Here is a 6,196-nt window from a genome sequence, read left to right as displayed (position 1 = left end):
CAGACAGAGGTCCTGATGCTGAACAGCCTGCTGGGTTGATGGTTCCTCCACTCAGACTGGTTATCAGTCTGTAAGAAGCTCTATTGCATCATTCTTATGGAGGAGTTGGATGGTGTGTGTGTGATTTCACCTTTGATTATCTGCAGGGTTCATCTAGATCCCAGGGAATTATGCACTATCAGTCCTGAAAGGCTCCAGGCTGGTCCATCAGCAGAGATACCACAGAGCTTCTGCCAGGACCAGTGGGCCCTTTCACTGGAGGAAGAAGCAGTGTTACAAAGATAAAGGCACTTCCCAACTCCAGTTGTCCAAAAATGTATTTTATGTTGAATCTGTGGAGGGCAGACAGAGATCAAGGGGCCTGTGACCTCCCATAATAATAATAATAATAATAATAATAATAATAATAATAATAATAATAAATAATCTATCTATCTATCTATAAGGGCTACTCTCACCAAACCGTTCCAGATTCATCACATATTGAATGGACAAGGTTGTTATTCTGTGGGATCTGCTACATTTAACCCTCGATGGTACAGAGTTTCAGTTTCAGAAGGAGTTTGTGACAATGTTGGCAACATTGTACTATAAAAGTGTAGACAGCCTGTAGGAAACATTGTCCCATTGAACCAACGACCCATTGGAATTAATGTTTTGAACAGTCTAAGTGTATGAAACTATCAGAAATGAAGGTTTACTCAGCTATCACTAGGAATATATATTTTTTCCAGATGGAAAAGGACCAGGAAATTACGTTTTGAGTGTTTCCTTTTGGAAAAGTCTTTAAAACAGGATTTCAATATGGCCTCCTGGAGGTCATGTGACAATTTAAAGCATTGCTATTGGTTCCCTATACTCTAACCTCTTTTTTTTGAGTATTGCATCACTCAAAAACATGCATTGTAGAAAGTTGACAGGCCAAAAATGGGGATGTTGCCACAGGGCAACACCGTACCGTAGAGCAGTAGTTCTCAACCTTTTTGAGTCGCGACCCCCAATTTAACATGCATGTTGTCTCACTGAACACAATCTCACAGCTCAGATCATACAAACTCAGTTGATACGACGAATTTTGGACAAATAATGAAGCAGACAACAACTAAAACACCTCTCTGTCTGTGCATTTATATATATTTTTTTATTTTATGACACAAAATGATCAGAAAAAGACACAAAATGACCACAAAAAGACACAAATTGACCAAAAAAGACACACAAAATGGCCCAAAAAAAAAGACATGAAATGACCAAAAAGACTAAAACACATTAACACTTGAACACTTTAACACAGTGGAGACAGAGCTGACTTCCTAAATGATTTGGCGACCCCCAGAAATCATCTCGTGACCCCAATTGGGGTCCCGACCCCAAGGTTGAGAACAGCTGACGTAGAGGGTTAAGTTGTCAGAAATCAACATATCTGTAGAAGATGACTATCTTGTTGACTTTGTGTTGTTGAGTGAGGAGGTCTGTTGGGTTGTGCTGTGCTTCTCTCTCCAGTCTTGGAAGAACATGACAATGCTGAAAATGTTCCTGTAACACTTGATAATTGATTTTATTCATTTTTTCAGGGAATAATTCCATCCAGCGTGTAGCAGGATCACTCCTCCCTCCTCCTTCCTCCTGGACTTAAAAGGCTCTGTGCTGTAAACTGGTGGCTAGATTGTGAATCTAATAATGTGTTATTTGAAATAATTAAAAGCTTCAAATGTTGTTCAAATGTTTAATGTATAATTATTTTATATACGACTTTGATTACATTTGATTCAGAGGCCTGTGATCCATATGAGACGATCTCATAATTATGCTCATTTAACACACCTGTTACATTCATGTCAACTCACAAAAACAATAAAACATGATTTTATTTCTGAGCTCTTTCAGATATTTAAATGTAAAACAGTCTTATATAAGTTCTGTCTTTCTTCTCACAGCAAAACAAAACATTGTCAAAATAAAAGCATAAATTAAAGACAGCAATATGCATCAATGCATCGATATATTGATCTATATCGATGTATCGTCACAGCCCTAACTGTATCTACAGACACATTATAGTCCCAGTGATTTATACTGGAAGTGTTCAGAACAGATACTTCTCACAGGAGAACAACAAGATGAGCAAAGAGTTTCACTGATAGAAAGCAGGAGGCCCATAAATAAAAATACAGACAGAAAGGCCATCATGTTGTTCTCATTACACCAGACCTTCCTAGAAAATAGGTCAAATCCCGTAGCTTGATGTCTTCTCTGAGATCAGTTTGAGCTTTTCATATTCGTATCATTCTGTGATCATTTGCTTCTGAATTACTTCTGAATTGAATCGAGATATAATTGAAGGTTAACTCTTAATAGGACACTCATTGAAATACTTGCAAATTCCAAATTTCAACCCTAGAGAATATTGGAGGATATTACATACTGTCAGAATGTGTAAAAAAAACAACATACAGACCCGGGGGAGGGGGGTCATATTTTGAGAAAAAAGTTTGCAAGATTAAAGTGGCAAATCTACCAGAAAAAAAGTGCAGATTTATGAGATTTAAAGTGGTGAATCTGCAAGAAAAAAGTTGCTTTTTCCCACTTTTTTCTCATAAATCCTGCGCAGATTTGCCACTTTAAATCTCTTAAATCTGCGACTTTTTTCCTTGTAGATTTGCCACTTTAATCTAGTAAATTTGCAACTTTTTTCTCTTCAGGTTTGTATTTGTATTTTTATTCATACTTGGCTCTAAAATGCCGTCATAGTCAAGTTCTCCTGGTACAAGTCACTGAAGAACTCTGAACTCTGTTTTTATGACTGTTTCTTGCAGATTTTTTTTCTAAATGTTTCACTTTTACATTGGAGGTGAAGGTGAATAAAGTTAATATTAGCATATTATTATCATAGATGTCATGATGTCTGTGACGTAGTCTGATCTTTGCTGATTATCTGGAATAAATCCATGTGGTTCTACGACCAAACAGAGAGACATGGGGACCAGTTTAATATCCACTGAAGTTACCAAATATATATTTTTTTTATTTAACCTTTATTTAACCAGGGAATATCCCATTGAGATTAAGAACCTCTTTTTCAAGGGAGCTCTGTCCAAGAGGCAGCAAACACAGAATACAGTTACATATTTACATAACATACAGACCTTAAACATATAAATATGGCCTGATAAATAAAGGGTTAAACAGCTTATTATGAACCATATTTTGGTTTGTTGCTGGGCTGTGCCCTCTAGTGGCTGTAGTAGTTATGACAGGAGCAGAATATAAAGGCTGACAGATTGACAGAATAAAGGTGGAGAACAGAGAGGATGAAGTGATCAGCAGCTCCTGGGCAGACTGGACTTCTCCTGCTGGGCCTGTTGGATGATCTGGACCTTTAATGATCTGGTCCTGTAATGATCTGGTCCTTTAATGATCTGGTCCTTTAATGATCTGGTCCTGTAATGATCTGGTCCTTTAATGATCTGGTCCTTTAATGATCTGGTCCTTTAATGATCTGGTCCTTTAATGATCTGGTCCTTTAATGATCTGGTCCTGTAATGATCTGGTCCTTTAATGATCTGGTCCTTTGATGATCTGGTCCTTTGATGATCTGGTCCTTTGATGATCTGGTCCTTTAATGATCTGGTCCTTTGATGATCTGGTCCTTTAATGATCTGGTCCTTTAATGATCTGGTCCTTTGATGATCTGGTCCTTTAATGATCTGGTCCTTTAATGATCTGGTCCTTTAATGATCTGGTCCTGTAATGATCTGGTCCTTTAATGATCTGGTCCTTTGATGATCTGGTCCTTTAATGATCTGGTCCTTTAATGATCTGGTCCTTTAATGATCTGGTCCTTTAATGATCTGGTCCTTTGATGATCTGGTCCTGGCTCAGGGAGGTAGGAGAGTTTGGAGCTGAGGGTTTCTGGGACGATGGCGTTAAATGCTGAGCTGAAGTCCAACACCAGGATCCTTGTTCATAGAGCTCATATTAATATTACAGCTGTTTTAAAGTCTCTGCATTGGCTGCCTGTGTGCTTCAGTAGATCTTCCAGATACTATTACCTGTTATTATCTCCTGATAGCAGACAGGACTGTGAACTGTAGTGTGACATGGCAACACTCAGGGGCGGATCTAGAAAAATATTTATGGGTTGGCAAGGGGGAGGCAGACATTTTTGAAGGGTGGCAAGATATGGCAGACGTATACACTACTGGTCAAAAGTTTTAGAACACACCAACTTTTCCAGAATTTAATTGAAAATGATGCAGTTTAATGTCTCAGTGTACTCTGAAATTAATGCACATTTGCAACATTTAAAATTCTTTATTGAGCATGATAGTGTTTTGAAAGTAAAAAAAAGATTAAAAATCACATTTTATGTTGGATTAAAGGACTAAAAAAAGAAGACACAAAATGACTAAAAAAAGACACCAAAAGACACAAAATGACTAAAAAAAGACACAAAATGACAAAAAAAGACACCAAAAGACACAAAATGACACAAAATGACTTACAAAGACATGAAAAGAATTCAAAAATGGACAAAATAGCCCAAGACTCCATAGAGTTAAGTTGTTAACCCATTTCTTGTTCCCTGAAAAAGGCCTACTTGTATAATTCTGAAATGTACATTATTTTCCAGTTTTGGTTAAGCTTACCTTTTTTTATTTACCTCTGGCAGTTCACCACTTACCTTTGGACCCTTTCAAGCTGTTCATTTGACTTGAACTGCTTGAATTTCAATAAAAAACTGGAAAAATTGGGGTGTTCTAAAACTTTTGACCTGTAGTGTATATACTGAATTTAATCAGTTATCACTGTTTGATGACAAATAGTATGTAGACACTACAAAAGGGCACGGGCTGCCATTTACAAACTCAGACAGACAAACTTCATCTCATGCAATCAATGTCTTGTATTTGAGGTTTCATGTGAAACAGTTCATATTAGGAATACGTGACCATACAATGTGATCTCAGTTAATAGGAGATAGAAGTATGGTAACACTGCTGTAGGTGGGGCATTATCACAGGAAAGGCATTAAGGTAAGACACAGGTGATGAGTGGCAGATACACTACCGGTCAAAAGTTTTAGATTTCTTCTTCTTCCTCTTCCGGACGCAATTTCGTCCCGCTACTAGTCCTACAACTTGAAGAGTTGCAGGACAAATTATAAATCAAAACGTGCGGTTTGATCGGGATCGGTGTGCTATTACTTTTCTCTACAGAATATGATTTTTTTGCGACGTAAGTCGCGAAAAACTGCCCAAAATTTTGCATTGAAATGAATGGGACGGCCGACAAAAAATGAGCGAAAAAGAACAATAATTGGAGATTTTTAAACGTCTACTTCTCCGGCATAATTTCACCTAGAGACTCCATTTAAACTTTAAACAGTAGACACAAGTCTTGTGTATCGGTGTATTAATCCACGTTTCGATAGGTCATATAGTTTTTTATCAATCCCTGTTCAATCACCATGATCATTTTTGGAGAAATTCTGAGATTATAATGGGTGTGTATTGCACGGAATGTTCGTGTCACAGTGTGTGACATCATCGCCAGAGTGTAGAGGGAGAGAAAAAACTGTCAAAAAATAAATTTGAAAACTGCGCTCCAGGCCGCAAATTCCACTCTACAGAAATAATTTATACATAGAAACGTAGGAAAATTAGTCTTCTCCCTCACAATCCTCTGGTAAAGCTGTCAGAGTTATAGTTTGGACGTACGATGCAAAGATTCGCCACCAAAACCACCAACAGCCTCATTGGCTCCCATATTAAAAATGCAGGAAGATTTTGAAAAAAAAGGAAGATGGAACAGTTTTTTTAGATCGCTCTAACAAAGCTATTTTTTAATTTTTCTTAAAAAAAATCACATGTAGACATTCAGGAAGAACTCAGGACGCTCAAAGTGAAGTCGGATCAATGATAGGTATTATGGTTTTGCCAAAAATCCTTTCTGTTCAAGGCCAGAATTTCGAGTCTGTCCACCTCTGGCTGCTGTCACTCTTTCGGAACATTAACAGGTGGCAGTTAATTCTGTTGATTGCTTTGATCTTTGATGTGATTACAGTTACAGATACACACACACACACACACATGCACTAAAGTACACACATCAGAAGAGCACAGCATCATGTGGCCTGTAAGAAAACTGCTGCTGTTTCCTGTAAATGGTCAGTGAGGGGAGAGTTACTAAAGAT

This window comes from Centropristis striata, chromosome 5, assembly GCF_030273125.1.
Source record: "Centropristis striata isolate RG_2023a ecotype Rhode Island chromosome 5, C.striata_1.0, whole genome shotgun sequence".
NCBI lineage: Eukaryota > Metazoa > Chordata > Actinopteri > Perciformes > Serranidae > Centropristis > Centropristis striata.
This window is presented reverse-complemented; position numbering follows the sequence as displayed.